The sequence below is a fragment of the Macrobrachium rosenbergii genome, chromosome 15 (genome assembly GCF_040412425.1).
Source record: "Macrobrachium rosenbergii isolate ZJJX-2024 chromosome 15, ASM4041242v1, whole genome shotgun sequence".
NCBI lineage: Eukaryota > Metazoa > Arthropoda > Malacostraca > Decapoda > Palaemonidae > Macrobrachium > Macrobrachium rosenbergii.
This window is the reverse complement of record NC_089755.1, coordinates 27,650,905-27,670,176: the sequence shown is the minus strand read 5'-3', so window position 1 is coordinate 27,670,176 and position 19,272 is coordinate 27,650,905.

Sequence of the window (19,272 nt, the reverse complement as noted above, 5' to 3'; positions counted from 1 at the left end):
AACAGTATGACGTACTTTCTTGTTACATCTATTCAAAGAAAATGGGAAGGTCGCCTTTCAAACCAGTCGGTTAGATTAAATTAATTTATTTTGCAACTAGAAATTAATATGGACAGGCTGGCAATTCAGCAATAAAGGCACATGCAGTGTGCCAATAAAAAAGTATAGTTCGCAAATAAATAAATCTGAGAAGGCTACAGCCTTACAGAGAGTTTGACACGAATCTAAAAAAACACTTAAGACTGGCTGATAAAGTTATTTTGCATTAGCGCAACATTAATGCTTGAGGGGCATAACACGTGGCCCTTGTGGACTGTCGAATGCAGATGTATCTTGCACGTGGCAAGATGGAATTGAGTCTTCTAAGGCAATTGTTTCACAGGGGCAGGGGCAGAACACAAAGTGCCAGACACCGGGATTCTGGAAAAGAATTCCAGGTCAGCATTCATTTACATAAAGACTTTCTCTCACATGAAATTAATTATTCGTGATGGGGGGAATTATTAATTAGATTTAATTAGCACATGGTAACACTACAGTGGGAATGCTCTAATTATTATCAGAGAACAAACTTAATTCAGGTTTTGGCCAAGTCACGAGGGAAAATGTGCGTGCTAGGATGAGGGAAACAAAGGGACTTTGTTTAAGAGTGAAAGTTTGGAAATACTGAAAATGGAGAGAAATTCAGGAGTAGGAAAAGAACACTGGCATTATTTGCGAATTCAGATTTACCTTGTTGTATCTGTGCATGGAGCTTGCTTGCAGAAGATCGATTCAGGCCGCTTTTTCAGAAGTTCCGACACGTGTTCAGTGGGAGAAGTACAGACAACACCAGACTTAGTGCAGTTAAAAATGAAGCGACCTTGCACTTCTGGTGTCAGGGGATGGAGTGAGAACGAGTCAGGTCATGGCATCGTCCCCTTGATTCTCGTGGCGAGCACAGGACAGCGGTGCATCTGAAAGAAGCAAGTAACAGCCAACACAAGGTCATAGGGAAATAGGTCTTACAGTTAAGACTAACTAAGGGTCAGCCTAGCAGCCCATTTACTGTCATGACCTGTGCTTGTGCCCTAACGGCTTTCTGTTCGCCAATAACATACGATATTGCAATAGGACGCCTACATTCTGTCCCCCCTAGTGGGGGTCTCCTCCAGCCACCGTGAAATTTGACTTCCTAGCTAACGGGCTGGAGAGACGAATTCCTAAATATGCAAGAAAAAAAATATATAGATAGATAGATAGAAGATAGATATATAGATATAGATATGGATATATATATACATATATAAATGTATGTATGTATGTATGTATGTATATGTGTGTGGCTATATATACATACATGCGGATTTTTTTTATACTGGATATATTTTGTATCAAGGTAACATTTTGTTAGTTGTCAAAACTTATTTTTGCCTGTCCCGTTTTTCATAAAGAATTCCGGTAAATGTTTTCGCTTAAGTACGCTTAAGTTTATTCATTCAGCATTATGTTCATCAAGTTTAAAGTTTTTTTTTTATTTCAATTTCAGTTTTCAGCTTGATCATTTCTTTAGCATTTAAACTTAATTTATGGCTTAAAAGCCTCGTCACGCGCTGTAAGACTTAGAAACGCTTGTGCCGATAAACAGGGAAAAAACCTTGTTCACATACTGATAATGTATTAATGTGCCGTCTTTTCAACTGGCTTTTTAACCTTACGTCAGGTGTAATCTTGTTACCTTATGACGCGAGCGAATAGTTCTTTGCTGCTTAATTCCGTTTTGAATTATGCATTTTTCTGCTTCTTCCTTTTGGCAAACTTTTTATAGCTCGTGATTTTTACTTCGCTTTTGATCTCCAATTTTCCGTTGAGTCCTTTTTTTTTTCAGTTCATACGGAACTGAGCGCTACTTACGAATGGTTCGACTATGTGAAATTCACATTTTCAACCCTTTCCTTTTTCTTGGAACTGTGTGTGGCAAAGTTATTGTCTGACCTCGCAGTTAAATTGGTTTAATTTTAATATCGTTATGTCTTGGCGTGTATATATATATATATATATATATATATATATATATATATATATATATATATATATATATATATATATATATATATATATATATATATATATATATATATATGTATGTATATGTATATAATATACTTATATGCATATATAGAAATATATACGTATATATATGCTTACACACACAGATATATATATATATATATATATATATATATATATATATATATATATATATATATATATATATATATATATATATATATATATATATATATATATATATATATATATATATATATATATATATTATATATATATATATATACACACATACAGTACATGATATATCTGTATATTATAAACACATGTAGGTGTATTCTTGTATACTATTTACTATTATTGTTTTACCCAGACAAGAACAGCTGAAGTTAGCTTGTCCTAAGCTGATCACGTTATAGAGGAAAACACAAGTTGCTGTGAGTATTTTTCTCAAATATTCACCGATGCTATCTTCCTGTTACATCCTATACCAAAATCTTCCAGCCTTACGAAACAGTAGAGAAAACGGCCATTTTCATTGAAGCTCTTCCGGTAAAGAGAGAGAGAGAGAGAGAGAGAGAGAGAGAGAGAGAGAGAGAGAGAGAGAGAATTAATCACTATGCTAAAGTCATCTATATCTGGGTACTTTATTCAACCATCTGTACCTCTAGTTTTCTTTTTTGAGCTCACAGTAAATATCCCACACATAATACTCAAACTTATACTAGCTTCTGATTGCTTTAACTATTGTAGTGATAAGAAATAAATTCAGCAACTCAACTCTTTATATAAATTCTCATCATGTACTGAATGTCCAAAATCGCTTCGTAGCAAATCCGTTGTGTATAATTTTGCTAAGCAACGGGGGAACAAAGCCAGCGATTAAATACTCCGTGAATAAAATGAAGACAAGTTGAAAATGTAGGTGCATAAGTATTTAACTTCATTTAACGCTTATATAATGGTGCTCGACGTATTCAAAGAGATTTCTTAGGAAAATGCTGTCCAATTCCATTCGCAACTAAGCTGTATTGAGGGAACTACTTAATATGGCTCAGTCTGAGTCGTTGTGTACGTAATTAAAAGTAGGATATAGTTTTACAGTTGAATCAGTAAAAAGATTATTGTGTATAGTGTAAATATGAAAATTAGCTTCGCAGCCACGATATTCTGTGGTCCGTCTGTAGGCCGGTTGTCCGAAGAACATCCAAGTCTTGCGTCCTCGACATGTCACGACAGAGTGGCAGCTCCGATTTTCTAGGCGAGTAACTGGTCTTGCAGCCTGATACGCGTATGGTAATCAGTAGACGAATATATTCATTGGTACGTACATTGCAAACTATTGTACAGGCTTTTTTTTATACATTCAGTATGTCATTCAGTTCTTTCCAATACAGGCATCACCGCCGGGATCACTGGATGTTAGCGCAAGATAATACAATTATTTATATATATACTCGTATATATATATATATATATATATATATATATATATATATATATATATATATATATATATATATATTTTGTATATATATTTGTATATATATTTATATATATATATAATATATATATATATATATATATATATATATATATATATATATATATATATATATTTTTTTTTTCTTTTAACGTGCTTTTATTCCCATTTTTGTATGGGGTAAGCACGATGCCTTCTTTTGAAGGACTTTTTGATTTGGCTTTGGGGTAGACCTGTGGTCTCGATCGGCTGCCCTGCCTGACATCGCTTATATATATTTATATATATATATATATATATATATATATATATATATATATATATATATATATATATATATATATATATATGATTATCACTTTTGTACGTGATTCATTCATCACTTTACCACATGAAAAATAAGATTACCACAGGTGAAAAATAAGTCCTGCCCGGTTTTCGACTTTATTTCCAAGTCAATGGCTTGGAAATAAAGTCGAAAACCAAACATGACCTGCACCTGGTCTCTTATTTTTCACCAGTGGTGATGTGTGATATATATATATATATATATATATATATATATATATATATATATATATATATATATATATATATATATATATATGTGTGTGTGTGTGTGTGTGTGTGTGTGTGTGTGTGTGTGTGTGTGTGTGTGTGTGTGTGTTTGTGCTGTGTATGTGTGTATATATTATATATCTATATCTACCTATCTATCTGTCTATCTGTATCTTAGGAGGAAGAGGTAAAGGCATGTCTCTCATATGTAACAGGTTTATTGTGCCGACGTTTCACATCTCATGATGCATATTCAAGGCTAGAAGATTAGACTGGCAGAGCACTTGAACTGGAATCTTGGTTGGTTGATGAGCAGCAACAGCTTGCGCCAGCCAATTTAGTTTCAGCGATATCGCCTGTGGATAATCACTTCCAAAACAACTGGCTATAATTAGGCAAAGAAATCATAATAACAGTAAAAACAGACAGGGAATATGCATCGTTCGCTGATTCCTAAGGCCGTTAGCTCCTAATTATAGAGGAGGAGAACGCTTTAGTAATACGTCCATTAAAGGAATGTGCTCCTGACGAGGTCATTCCAGGAGTAACGATGGCCTCTACTGGATTACACCTCGAACCTAATTAACAGTGCCCGACCTCCATCTTCCCTTCTGAACCTGGCTCATTCTCTCTCTCTCTCTCTCTCTCTCTCTCTCTCTCTCTCTCTCTCTCTCTCATAGGGGGTAGTGCCGTCAGTGCACCTCATGCGGTGCACTGTAGGCATTACATAAGATTATTTGCAGCGCGTCTTAGGCCCCTAGCTGCAACTCCTTTCTTTCCTTTTACTGTACTTCCTTTCATATTTTGTTTCTCCCATCTTACTTTCCACTCTCTCCTAACAATTGATTCACAGTGCAACTGCGAGGTTTTCCTCCTGTTACATCTTTCAAACCTTCTACTGTCAATTTCCGTTTTAGCGCTGAATGGCCTCATAGGTCCCAGTGCTTGGCCTTTGGCCTAAATTCTATATTCAGTTCAACTCTCTCTCTCTCTCTCTCTCTCTCTCTCTCTCTCTCTCTCTCTCTCTCTCTCTCTCTCTCTCTCTCTCACACACACACACACACACACTTATATATTTTTTTGCCCTGCTTCTTCAGTCATTTATGCAAATGGATCGTTTCCTTATATATTATTTTTACATTTCTTGTTCTTTTTTTTTTAGAACATTTGGAAAAGGGGTCGTGTGGTAAGAAATGAAGAAGCAGCGCTGCGCCTCACATTTCAGTAAGTCTAATCTTGAGGGATGGTGTCCACTTGGATATATTCATATTTAGCTTTATTTATTTCAAAATTTATCCCTTCGTTAGTTGAATAAATGTAATGTACTTACATTTATTCAACAAAGTACAAAACGTAATTTTATACTCTTTATGACTTTGCGCCTTTCCGATTGTGTGTGTGTATGTGTGTGTGTGTGAGAGAGAGAGAGAGAGAGAGAGAGAGAGAGAGAGAGAGAGAGAAAGAGGCTGATTTCAGTTCATTTACATAATGAAATCCCTCGTTGACATTCAGGTTATGAAAACAGCATTTGAATATTGTTTACCTATTACACCCTATATGATGTTCCAGCATCCGACCAGATACACGACGAAACCTAATTTTCCGACCTATTATCCCAGACTTCCTCTTGCATCTCAAACTGACCTTTTGTATCCTGCGGACAGTAATCCAGTCAGATCCTTTGTGGCCCCAAAGGATGAATAGGACTTTGCCGTCAGCGGTCATCCACGTATCTCTGGGCGTATTCACTGGAGGTTTTGTCTGCTCTACCATCTTAAGGTTTGTCCCGTAGGGGGATAGTGCCGTCAGCGCACCTGAAGGGGTGCACTGTAGGCATTACTTTAGGTTCTTTGCAGCGTACCTTCGGACCCTAGCTGCAACCTGTTTCATTCCTTTTACTATACCTCCATTCATATTCTCTCTCTTCCATCTTACTTTCCACCCTCTCTAACAGTTGTTTTGTAGTGAAACTGCGAGGTTTTCCTCCTGTTGTACCTTTAACAGCTTCATACTGTCCATGTCTCTTTCAGCGCTGAATGACCTCATAGGTCCCAGCGCTTGGCCTTTGTCCTAAATTCTATTTTTCTATTATATTAAGGTTCAGCACTTGAACCACTATGCATTGTCGAGGGATGCTGCTGTCTAATTGGTATTGTGTTGCTGATGGTGTCTCTTCCACAAGAAAGAGAGGCCATGCTAATTTTTCCAGTTCTTCAAGTTTTGATGATGTTAATGTTGCTTATTCTTCAGGGTATTATTGTTGAGCTGTTTATGTCAATTCCTCAAGTCATGTTGATTCTCATGATACCAGTTCCTCATATTATGGTGAAGGTGATGAGTGTAATTTCCTGTGTCAGTTCCTGAAGTTAGGCAGAGTATATTTCGTGGTAATTGAGAGGCCTAGTACTTAATTTAGGCTAATGTTGATAAGTTACTGCGATCTTGATGTCATTTCCTCAGCTTATGGTAACATTTAGTTTTGTGATGGTGACGCCAGTTTCTGAGGTTATATATATATATATATATATATATATATATATATATATATATATATATATATATATATATATATATATATATATATATATATATATATATATATATATATATATATATATATATATATATATATATATAAACAGACAGGGAAAGGAAATAGAAAATGCATCCATAGATTTTAATAATCGAGTTACTTGTTAATAATTATCGTATCCTCTCGACACAACCGCTATGAAATTAAACTCGAGATCTGTGTAAGATGAGCAGTATGCATGACCAGTTGCCCCTTGTACTTTTTTAATTGTTGGTTAATTACATATCTCTAAGAAAACTGTTTGGCTTTCCGTGTTTATTGTCAAGTGTCCTTTTGTCTTCAGCTGCTAAACTATTATTATTATTATTATTATTATTATTATTATTATTATTATTATTATTATTATTATTATTATTGCTGCTTCAGCTGCATTTATTTTGTAGAAGACTTTTTCTGTTTTCCTTATTGCGGACCTCTCTTCATTGGAGGTGCGTGCTAAGAGCTCGCCTATATTTGTCATTTCATGGGGGAAAGTCAAAATATATTTTGACTTTCCCCCATGAAATGACAAACATAGACGAGCTGTTAGCACGCACCTCCAATGAAGAGAAGTTCGCAATAAGGAAAATAGAAAAAGTCTTCTACAAAATAAATGCAGTTGAAGCAGCAATAATATTCAATCAAACCTGTTTAAAAGAGGTCTGCTGCAAAATTATTATTATTATTATTATTATTATTATTATTATTATTATTATTATTATTATTATTATTATTAACAATAGGATTAGAATTAGTAGTATTACTACAGTAGAAACTGGGACGAATTAAATGACTAAATAGGAGCGTCATCAGAACAGTATAATTGGACAAGAAAGGAAAATCAGAGAAATGGGAGATTGAAAATAAGATAAGGCCTCTGTGTCCTTGATTGAACATATGGGTCCCCTAATTTTCTTGGAACAGCGAGTGTCCCTGACGACCCCGTCCCTTGTACCAAATCCCTCCCCGAGAACGGAGACGAATTCGTAAAAATACTGCTGTGGGCTCGGGGGTGTTGGGGGGGGGGCGAGGGGGGGAAGAGGGAAAGTGAATGGCCGTGTTTGGAGAAGTAAATGGAGAAAATAAAAACAGAGGAGCAGACGGCGCGTTGTCTCTCCTCTTGTGGCGAAGGCGGGTGACGTGTGGTGTTCCTCGAAATAGAATCTTTAAAGTGTTGAGGGAAAGTATTGTTTCTCGAAATAGAATCTTTGTAGTGTTTAGAGAAAGTATTTGTTGCTCGAAATAGAATCTTTGTAGTGTTGAGAGAAAGTATTTGTTTCTCGAAATAGAATCTTTGTAGTGTTGAGAGAAAGTATTTGTTTCTCGAAATAGAATCTTTGTAGTGTTGAGAGAAAGTATTGTTTTTCGAAATAGAATCTCTGTAGTGTTGAGAGAAAGTATTGTTTCTCGAAATAGAATCTTTGTAGTGTTGAGAGAAAGTATTGTTTTTTGAAATAGAATCTTTGTAGTGTTGAGAGAAAGTACTGTTTCTCGAAATAGAATCTTTTTAGAAAATGTTAATTCTCAAATAGTAGTGTTGAGAGAAAGTATTGTTTCTCGAAATAGAATCTTTGTAGTGTTGAGAGAAAGTATTGTTTCTCGAAATAGAATCTTCGAAGTGTTGAGAGAAAGTATTGTTTCTCGAAAAAGAATCTTCGAAGTGTTGAGAGAAAGTATTGTTTCTCGAAAAAGAATCTTCGAAGTGTTGAGAAAAAGTATTGTTTCTCGAAAGAATCTTCGAAGTGTTGAGAGAAAGTATTGTTTTTCGAAAAAGAATCTTCGAAGTGTTGGGAGAAAGTATTGCTTCTCGAAATAGTATCTTTGAAGTGCTGAAAGAAAGTACTGATTCTCGAAATAGATTTTTTAAAGCATTGAGCGAAAGTATTGTTTCTCGGAATAGAATCTTCAAAGTGTTGAGAGAAAGTATTGCTTCTCGAAATAGAATCTTTGAAGTGGCGATAAGAGGAGGAGGATAAAAGGAGCAGGATTTCCTCAGGGAGACGCAAAAACGTATTGCCCAGGATAATTTTAGAAACAGCAATGCGAAGGCACGCTCTCGCCCCGTCACGGGGTCTGACGTTTTCGGGAGTTGCTCTAAAAGGTGGGACGAAAGAAAAAGTCGGGTAATTGGCTAATACATATAATTAGATGACAACTTTCGTTAAAAAGGAAGAGGGAGATAGAAGACTTAACTAAAAGAACTTTTATTCAAGGATAAAGTAAGAATAATAAAACTAGGAAATGAACGTGGGGCTTAATGAGAAAGAATAAGTTGGGGATGAATTGTCTGGCAGATATAAGAAAAAGAAAAGTGTTTTCAAGAATGACGAGGAGGAATTAAAAACGACGAAAAGAATCCATTAATTACCAATAAATATTACAGACAGAACGAGATCAGGGGGCGTCGGAATGATAATTTGTTTTGATGAGGAAAGTAATTGAAAAAAATACAAATATGATAATTAAAGATAAAATGAAGTGAACAAAACAAGGAGGAAGTGTGAGAGACAATGTGGGCGATCTTTGAAAATAATCTGAAGCAAAAAGATGACGGTGACGAGACTGAAAGGGGAAAATCTAGAACGGAGGAGAAAGGAAAAGAACATGGTAGCTCGCGGAGAAATGATAAGGATAATAATTATCAGGGAATATGAATGGTGGATAACGAGGAAGGACGCTAAGGGACCGAGAAAGAAATGAAGCGATAATTATCGCTATATGTAGTAATGGTGGTGAAGAGGAGAGGAAATGGCGTAAATGAATACAAGACCTGTAGGAAATAGAAAGAGGGGGACAGATAAGAGGTGTTGGAACAGGGATAAGGGGAAGAATTGTCTCTTCAGTCCGACGGAATGAACACGAGTAGATGAGAATAACCAGACCATAACCAATAGGAAGAGAAGGAAATAAAAGAAAAATAAGATACGATTAATAAGAGTAAGTCTGAAAGTGAAATGGTCGAGTAGATGTGTGAAGGAATAAAAAGCGTAACGATAAAAAATAACGATAAAAGGTGTAAAACTGAAAGATTTCTGGTAATTAGAAAATGTGGGATTGAACCGTAGATTTCGAGAAGTAAAAGGAAGTTGTTTTACGATGGGTACGATGAGAGGAGACTCGAAGATGCAACGGCTGGAATTAAAGTAGAAGCGTGAGATCGACGAACAAAGAAGTAAATTGAAATGGAAATGAGGGTGAATGAGAGGAATAGCAGAACACCCTTACAAATGAGGGAAAGCCAAGGCTGCACTCCGTTAGCATTGGATGTACCGATGATAAACCAAACAGATGAAATATTAATTTTATAAACGAGAAACGTAAGATCAGGAAGGGTTAATTCGAGGTTCTGGAATGAATGAGGGCGAGGGGAGTGAACGGAAATATTCACGTATAAACACACTTCACAAACACACACGCACACACACACACACACACACACACACACACACACATATATATATATATATATATATATATATATATATATATATATATATATATATATATATATATATATATATATATATATATATATATATATACAGTATATATGTATATACATGCAAAGAAGGCACTAAAGCAGACAGCTTGGTACATGGTTTTCCTTTATTCATCAGGGCCTACGTTTCAGGATCCTTGTCTCATCCTCAAGGCTAAAATTACAAAGTAAGATATACAAATACAACAAGAAAAGTTAGAATATATATACAATTAAATTATGATAAAGTAAAACGTCAATACAAAAGGTAAACCTAAAATAAAATTGTTAAAAAAAGAGAGAAAGAACTAGAATATTTCAACTAACAGACTTTATTCCTCGAAGTTCAGTTGTTTGTATATTTTACTTTGTATTTTTAGCCTTGAGGATAAGACAAGGATCTCGAAACGTAGGCCGTGATGAATAAAGGAAAACCTTGTACCAAGCTGTCTGCTTTAGTGCCTTCTTGCGTATTTTGCTGAGGAAGAGCCTCGCTCTCACTTTTATATATATATATATATATATATATATATATATATATATATATATATATATATATATATATGCGTGTGTGTGTGTGTATGCTCGCGTATGTATATGTATATAACGTCTCAGTGTATTAAAGATCCGTATTTTACTTGGAGGAGCACCTAAACTTGTTTTTAACATACTAAACATCAAGATTTTTTAATGGTGAGAGAGATCCTGAGAGCGGCGACATGGCTTACCATCGAGTTTGTAAGCGTAACAATGTCTCCTGTAAGAAGAGTGACTCCTTCTTTGCAACATCAAAGTAGTTTCTTTTGTGAAAATAAAATTCTTCATTGCATGAATCAGTAGTGAGAGAAGTTACTGAATTACTGCTTTTACATAAAGCAAATTTCTTTTTAACCCGAAATGATGGAAGCATGACGCAAAGCAAGGTTTAAAAAGGAGACAAAGAACAAATACAAGTCATAAAGAGAACGGTTATATTATGAATTGAGAAAAAACAAAGAAAAAGATGGAAACAAGGACTAGAGAAAATGTAAAGAATGGGAATGTGGAGATTATTAAATGATAAAGACGTAAGTACACTAATAATAACGAATTAAAAGTGAGATAGGGAAATAAGATTACCACTTAATAACCGGAGAAAAAGAGCAAAGAAAATAAAAGACCAAATAAAAGTTGTGTGTCGGTATGTGGTCAAGTAAGATACAGAGCAGGAGGCTGTAAGGACTCCGAGAAGAAAAATAATATAATAATGGGGAGGAAGGGAAGGACGATAAATTGTAGGAGAGAGGGAGAAGGCGAAGGAGGTGGAGGAGGAAAGGAAGAATGGAAAAGAGGAAGGGAGGTGGGTGGTGGGGCGGGGGATGGGGGGGCTAATATTAGACCTCGGGAGGATATTTTTGTTTCAACCTAGTCTTCCTATAGTGGCAATACGCGCCATTAGAAGCAAAAAGAAAAAGTGGAAACGTCGCCTTGTGTCTGCCCTTTCGCCATTGTCGTTCCTTTTGTGTGGGCATTTGACCGTCTCTTTTATAAAGGAAGAAGCCAACTCTTAGCTTTAGAGGAAATGTTTCTCTTGCGCCATGACGGCTCTCATGTGATTCAGGGTGGGAGCCGGTTTTTTGGAAGGAAGGACTTTCAGATATTGGTTTTCATATTTTATTCTTAGGTAGTTTTTTCGGACATATGCTTTCATCTCTGATTTATTGATTGATTTATGAAATTTAGGCTGTCAAGGCTAACTTCATAAATCACTTTTAGCCATTCAGCGTTTAAGACAGTGAAAAGAGTAACTTGGAGTGGTTGGACAGTAAGATAGAGAGATCCAGGAAATTAAGGAAATGAAATACAAGGATAGAAAGGTGGAACTGGGAGGATGCCCCGCAGTTGCACTAATTAGTAATAGTTACAGATGCTGAACAGCAAGAACATTCATCCACTGCGGGTATGGAGGTAAAGTAAAAGGCTAAAAAGTGGATGCAGCTGGGGCCGGGGAGACGATGCAAACAACCTTTAGTAGGACCTGCAGTGCGCCGCGTAAGGTGCTCTGATGATGCTGTCTTCCCTTGCGGGGTTCATTTCACGAATCATCATTATTCCTCACCGTTGCGTTTCCACTTTGTCTTCTGTTTTCAAGTATCATCGCATTAATGTCAGTGGACGAATAGTTGTAACACTGACGTTTGTGTTGATTTTGTTCTTTTTATTTTCCATCGAGGTTAAATTTAGCCATCGAGGTTAAATTTAGACTGTTACTGCCAAGGTTATTCTTGACTGAATAGGAAGTTTGGAGTACAAAGGCTTTTGATGAAGAAGATGGTGATCAGTGCAGCAAAGAGCTTATGATACAGTAGAACTGAAGCAGGCTGTGATCTCTAAACGCAACAATGATCTTGTATATATCAGCAGCTGCGCTAGAATCGCCATTACACAGAAATAGTGCCTTTCAATTGTATACCTGACAGAAAGCATCGCCACTACGAGTAATCCATAAGTAAACCAACTGAGCACTTTCAAAGGCCGCAGTCAAAAGATTTTACACTGGCTGGCATGTTTCCGGAAAGTAATGTAACAAGTACTTGTGGTATGTTTTTCATGTTAAAGGTGATGAGAATGACACGGGACGTTGCTGCTCAAAAAAAGTTTGGTCATTCCAGTAACAGATTGAAAAGTATAAAAATAATGTTATTGAACTTCTCATCATCAGTGATGATAATCCTGGTTTTTACAAAGGAAGGTTAGTTGTTTAAGAAGGCGCCGATTATGACATGCATCACTTACCTCTGTGCATTAGAAATGGAATGATGAGAAAATAGGGATTGGGTGCATAAGCTGGCATTGCTTTCTCTAAGCGATATTAAGTTAAAGTAAATTTTACGTCAAGACACATGAACGCCATCTTTTGAGCTATTCATATTTTCATCTTGTAATTCAAACAGGAACAGTTTCAATCTTTTTGTGAACCAACTCTTCCTTTCAGGATAAATCTGGTAACATTTGTATGATTCATTGCGTGTACACGCACGCACAGATTGTGGACTTTTCTTTATGATGTGTTCTGTACTTGTATTATGCTCTTAAACCATCGTAGAGAATCTTCATTTCTCTCTCTCTCTCTCTCTCTCTCTCTCTCTCTCTCTCTCTCTCTCTCTCTCTCTCTCTCTCTCTCAGTGATCTTGTTCAGCGTCACTTGTGAGTTAATATCACGGAGAGAAATGACTTAGTTCCCGTAGTCCCCTCGAGAAGTAAGAGTCCTTGTGCAGGCAGCAAGAGGAGGCTCGAAATCCCCCGGTCAGTCGGCAACACCCTGTACATAAGCTCTCGATCGGTCCCAACGACCGGTGCTTAAGCCTCTGTTGGAAGAGGAGGAGGAGCCCCGTTTGCGACTAAGTTTATCAAGCGCCGGCGCCAAATCCACCATAATCCCTTTCGCCAGTTGTTCGGTATATGATCGGATGCCCTGATTCAAGTGCAATTAGGTCTGTACCCTCGCGCACCATTTATAGATACACGAGTGAAGATGCCTTGGCTATGGATATTATTGAAAATGGTCTCTTGGTCGTTATTCTTAGAGGTTTCTTTGAGTGCCAGAGTTGATTTATTGGGCAAGGGCACAAATTTTCACGAGTGACATTTTAACACTTGCCTTTTGATTATTGTTTGGTATCCATGCCGTGATACCCGCATTTTTTTGTATTTATATATATGCATAATATTATATATATATATATATGCATATATATATATATATATACACACACACACACATATATGTAGATAGATAGATAGATATATTTGTATGTATGTTTGTATATAGTTTTCTCTGAGGTAACATCTCTTTCTTTTCGGTAACTTCGTTTTCTATTACTATTTAAAAAACATTCTCTATTCTCTTGTTTATTGACCTCATTTATCTCTCTCTCTCTCTCTCTCTCTCTCTCTCTCTCTCTCTCTCTCTCTCTCTCTCTCTCTCTCTCTCTCTCTCTCGGTTCATTTCCCGTTGCTTTTGAAGCTGAAGTTGACTCTTGTGCGAGAAAATGGCTTGATTATGGCGCCGAGGCGTGAGATGAAAAATGATGAGCAAACGAGCATAAAGGAAGCTGCCGAAATGAAGTCCCGGAAGAAGCCTCTTCCCTTATCTACAGACTTGCGACAGACACTCTGTCACTATTTCACCTCTGTCCCTTTCTCTCGTAATTTATCTCTCTCTCTCTCTCTCTCTCTCTCTCTCTCTCTCTCTCTCTCTCTCTCTCTCTCTCTCATTATTTATTGCCCCCTCCATTCACCTTGCCTCTTTTTGGCTTCCTTGGCTCTCTCTCTCTCTCTCTCTCTCTCTCTCTCTCTCTCTCTCTCTCTCTCTCTCTCTCTCTCTTCTTTTGTTGCAATTCTTTTTATTGCATTTTTTTCAGTCTTTTCTTTTTTTATTACCTGTGAATTTATTGGTACCTTTATTATTCACCTTTCCCTCCCCAATTATGCTTTCAAACTCCACTCTCTTCCTTCAAATATTGACTTGCTTTTATCGCCGGGCCGTGTTCTTCCCTCTCTTTATCTTTTCTTCTGGCTGAGCACAAAGGGGACTCAATAAAATTTCAAGCTGTATTATATTATCAGCTGAATGAACAGAAATGAAGTTTAAGTTAAAATTTTTATAGGTGTAACCTTTGCCTGAAACTTGAGGGTTCAGTAGTTTCTGTTTTTTAAATGCCTAGAGCGTCATTCATTTGTAAGGCTGCAGGTTGTGCTATATATAGAAATTTTATATTAAATTTTCTGAAGTCTCAAATCATATTCTGAATATGTATTGTCATTCTTGTGGCCGACCAAATACAGACGTCATTATTTATGTTTTTTTCAAGGTATACGATTGAAAATTGCTCATTACTTCTTCCTTTGCAAATTTTTGCTGGTCCTTTCAACCATGAATTCCAAAGGAATTGCAATATTCTAATTAAAAGGATCTTTATACTAAAACTCAGTTTCTAACGGGTCAGAATTTACCTGTTGGGCTGACGAACCTTTGCGGTATCCCTTGTTTCTGAATTCCAGGTTTGAAAGATGCCTCTTGGTCATGTTCTCGTTCAGGGTAATCAGCCATACCTCTTGCGGCAGGATTGACAGAGTACAGGGTTAGTCCGCCCAGGCGATACTGCGCATCTTTGTGACGTAGGCTGGATACTTGGACGCTTACCATAGAAGAAAACCAGAAAAGCAAGGAAATGAAGGGTCACTATGGCAAATGTTTGACGACACACATTCTCTCTCTCTCTCTCTCTCTCTCTCTCTCTCTCGACCGTAGATGAGAGAGGTTCCGTAATCTCCAAGTACTGCTGAGCTGAAGGTTATGAATAACCCTTCGTATGTCTTCTTATTGTCATTTGGCTAATGCAGAAACCATGGACGCGGTCGGGTCGAGATTAAAAGGACTAACCAGGTGAAGAACACCTTAATCCCGGATAAGAGAGCTTCCTTTTTCTTCACTCTGGTAAGGTCAAGTACTGACTGATGACTTATCTTTATCTTAACCTCCGCCAAAAGCAGTCAGACGATGATATGCGCGAGATGGTTCTTATTTTGGTCGGAGAATGTACTCTAATCCTGACCTGTGGTTCCTGCTTTGCTCGTTCGTGACACGTATCTGAGTATCAGGCGGTACGTTTAGCTCGGAGTTTCCCATTTGCTCTTTACACTATTAACCGGACGTTAAATACAAAATACAAAACACGGAATAAAAAGAGTTCTGGAGTAAATAAGACGGATTGGCTTTGCTCGCCTGCTGCTGTTAGACCACAGGGACACCTTTTCACGTGTCTCTTTTTTATGTTGCCATGCTAAGCATTGCTATGGGAAGCTTTTTTGTCGTTGCACTTACGTTTTCTTTTCATTTTTGTCATCCTATATTACTTTGTATACACATTGCGTTTATACCAATCATACTGGTTTTCTTGCAGCCTTGAGCAAATTATAGTTTTTATCTTTTGCCTGTGATAGATGACGCTATTTTATCTAATATATGTATATATGTATGGCCTAGTGGGCAGCACCCTTGCCTTTCAATTGAAAGACCTGGGTTCGATCCTGATGTGAGTCAGAAATTTATATATGTATATTATATTATATTTATATATATATATATATATATATATATATATATATATATATATATATATATATATATATATATATATAATGTATATATATATACAGTATATATATATATATATATATATATATATATATATATATATATATATATATATATATATATATGAAAAAATTAAGTGGCAAAGTGTAGTTTGGTGAGAATGTGTGGTATGAAGAATCAGTTATTGAAATCAAGTTTTTACGATGGAAAAGAAGCCTATTAGAACATGAAGTCAGGAGAGTATTAAAATATGTAGAAAGGGGAGTGAGTTTTTCATAACTTTAGGGATGAGATGATGCCAGTTGATGTAGCTGCAAAGAAGTCGGATAAGAAAATTATTCGTGAATGGAGCTTAGAATGACTGGTGTTTGTAGATGACAACTAGTGATTGGGGATAGAGGTTGAATGTGATTGCAAGAGGAAGCAGTTAAAAGTAAATGAGAACAAGAGTAATGCCATGAGGGCAAAAGGAAACCCTGAATATTGGAAAACTAAGGTATTTGATTATTATAGGCATTTTGGAGTCCGTCTAGACTCTAGTGGGTGATGGGAGGATGAGTGGAGAGGCCATCATAGCATGTATGATGCTATGTAGGTATCAGGGTCTTTGCAGAAGACTGAGAAGAGAACTGAACTGTCCACAGATGCCAACATGGGAATGTATGAAGGGTCTGTTGGGTCAACCTTCCTTTTACGTGGTGGTGATGTCCCCAGGGACCGAAATTGTTGCGTTTTTATTTTACAGGTGGATTGATTTAGCCACTTTTACATTGAAAGGCACTGTTTTGTTAATGAATGTGAAGTACTAGTATACGATGAGTATATGATAAAAGCCTGCTTTGATAAGCTATTAGATATTCATTAGAATATGCAAAAATGACACTTTTACAGCTACATGTATGTGTGATGTACATTATATTATTCATAAGATAATTATATATGTATTATATATATATATATATATGTATGTATGTATGTATATATATATAATATATATAATATATATATATATATATATATATATATATATATATATATATATGTGTGTGTGTGTATGTGTATATATCTATATGTAAAAAATGTGTATTTTGAATATAATATTACTCAGGATATATTAAGCAAATCCAGCTGAGATCAGCTCCTCGACTGAGACGTGCTACTTTTTATGTTTTTCTAAATTATGACCTACCTAATTAGTAACTAATTTCCTTCATAGGACACAGAACAGGAATGCAAAACACAAATTTTACACCACATTATTACTGAATTAGTTATTGATTAAGACTCCATCAGCTTAAATATTCTTTGTTCCCCACTCCATTACAGTACGCTGAGTTTTCCAGAGTTCCTGTTACTTCCTAATTGATAGCCATGGTATTGGGAACTGTTTGATGGCGACAGCTGGGGCCTGATGAAGTTTGCCGTTTCCTCGTACTTACTTGAGATATTTTGACTCTTGGATTTTATTTGTACTTGAACTAACCTCTTAACTGTATGTTTTGGAGAAAACTAGTCTCGTTCTTTGTACACATGCGTGTGTTAATAGGATATCTCGGGGAAAATTGTTAGATTTTGATCACAAGGAGTGGAGGCACTTCTTAAGTCAATTCCTACCCCCATACGAGTAGCTTTTGATGGATATTGATGAAGATTTCACGACTAGTCGTTATGGAAACATTCATTTTCAAATTGCTGGCACCTTTAAACGTAGTTTAAAGAGAGAGAGAGAGAGAGAGAGAGAGAGAGAGAGAGAGAGAGAGAGAGAGAGAGAGAGAGAGAGAGAGTTAAACTCGACATGCTGGCACCTTAAATTTAGTATCAAAACTGAATGTCTTTTGGAGGTTCTCTTCTTATCAAGTAAACGTTGGTATCTCCTGGATCACAAAAATTGAATTTTCCCATTTCCCCTTTTTTCTTTATTTATGTTGAATAAAAATACATTCCTAAGGGTTAACAATGGCGAGGGTATGCCCTCCTGAGTGTTGCTGTTTAGTTTGTAGTCGGTTTGTGCCCAAGATATCTCAAAATTTATTGATAGACTTCAGTAAAAGTTCATTAAATTGTCGGCTACATATCAAGGAAGTGACCAGTGATTTGGATCCGGATACGTGAGTGATGTGTTCCACAAAAATTTCTCATGCTGTAGGATATTACGTGGCTCTGGATCCGGTAGATAAAAATTGGTTCATGATTGGTTGGTAACCGAATGAACATAAAAAAAAATCTTTTTATCCCACATTGAAGTTGCAGCTACTAAACAAATATTGACCCTCATCATTTTTGACGGTTGTATTGAGATCTAAGAGTTACAGATTTATTTTTTTTCGTATTTTTTAAATTCTAAACTTGAAGTTTTTACGCTACTTTGTAAACTAGGTTCTTTTTTTACTATCCATATTTGAATAGCATTTTTATTTTTATTGCTAGTTCTTTTGCTTTGCGTCATAAATTCTGTTCATTTTTATCGTTTACTCAGGTCATACTTTTATTTCGTTTTTAATATTTACCCTCCACATTTCTTTTGTTCAACGTATGTTGGTTTTACCTATTTGCCTTGTCTCTGGAGAAAAGAATTCCGCCGGTTCCCCTCTAGCTTTGGATCTTGTTTTCATTTGTTCCTACTCTGTGTGTGAGATCATACGTTGTTTTTCCTGTCTTTCAGCCTCAGCTCTCCGTTATTCTGTTTTATTTCCTTTTGTATGTGCAGAGAAAATATCTTTGAACGCGCGTAGCCTTTAATGAAAAGGCTACGCGCGTTTAAAGATATTTTCTCTGATGTAATCCTTACACATAAACATTTTCTTTCCTCTTTGGTGTCGTGTTTTTTACTTTATTCTTTCATTTTACTTTCGGTTTGTGCTGCCGATTTTGTGTTGTGGAGTTTCCATCCTCGTTTTATTTTGTTTTGTAGCGATATCATTTGTCACATGTTCTTTGAAAATTCTGCCATGTAGCTGTTTTCCCAATTCCATCCCCTCCAGTTATGAGTGACT